The sequence below is a fragment of the Cervus elaphus genome, chromosome X (genome assembly GCF_910594005.1).
Source record: "Cervus elaphus chromosome X, mCerEla1.1, whole genome shotgun sequence".
NCBI lineage: Eukaryota > Metazoa > Chordata > Mammalia > Artiodactyla > Cervidae > Cervus > Cervus elaphus.
In genome coordinates, this window is record NC_057848.1 from 157455211 (window position 1) to 157456385 (window position 1175).

Below are 1175 nucleotides of genomic sequence, written 5' to 3' on the forward strand. Positions count from 1 at the left end.
ATGCCCCACTCTGGGACCGCTGTGATTTGAGACATTCTGTTTTCCTTGTTTGGAATGCTAACCCTCTTCCCACCCACTATACAGATCCCAGGTGGCCTCAAGATCCCATTCCATTCCCACTATCCATGAATTTCTCCCAGACTCTTCTCAGGGCTCCTTCCCTCTTCCAATCATCTCTAAAGCAGTCATTTGAGGATTAATCTTCTACTGCTATCACTAGATGTCTTGCACTGGCATGTCGAATTGTCAGTTTTCTCTTCGTCTTTGTATGGTCAGCACCAAACAAGCACTAACATTTAACATAAAAAGTTATATTTTATGCCTTTACATAGTAGATAACATTGTTAAAATTTTTAATATTTCAAATATATGGATAGTAAAGACACCAGTATAACAGACAACCGCATGGCAACCAACACCCAGATTTAACAGATGCTAATATTTAACAAAATTTGGAACAATTAAAGCCTGTCTCTTTGGGAATCCCCTGGTTGCCTAGTGGTTAGGATTCTGGGCTTTCACTGCCATGGCCCTGGCTAAAAAAAAAAGCCTGCCCCCTCCTCCTTTCTCTACAGAGGTCACCACTCTCCTTATTTCCATGAATGTTGTACTTTTAATGATATATGTATATTTCTGTAATTGCATACTTAAAAATTTTGCACAAATATCATAGTGTATCTTGGAGAAGGAAATGGCAGTCCACTCCAGTATTCTTGCCTGGAGAATCCCGTGGACAGGGGAGCCTGGTGGGCTGCTGTCCGTGGGGTCACACAGAGTCAGAAACGACTGAAATGACTTAGCAGCAGCAGCAGCATATTGTATCTTAACTGTTCTAATGTAACTTTCTCTATCTAATGAGGTAGAAATCTATCTATTGTTGAGGTATATTCATTGTGCCATTATAGCAATTTTTTTTTCCATTATAGCAATTGAATCAACCAGTCCCTATGAGAAAGAGATGGGGAACTTGAAAGGAACTGAAGGAATTCTTACTAGAGGTGTGGGGGAGCTCTTTTGCTGCTGGGGAGTGACCTTTATTACAAAGCAAGGTGACAAATTAATGCCCAGAAAGGCATTAGGATGGTGAAATGTATTGCCTCCTGAGGGCATTTGTGTTTTAAGCACTGACTTAAACGGCTGGAGTTCTAACAATGGATTTTTTTTTTTTTTCTAAC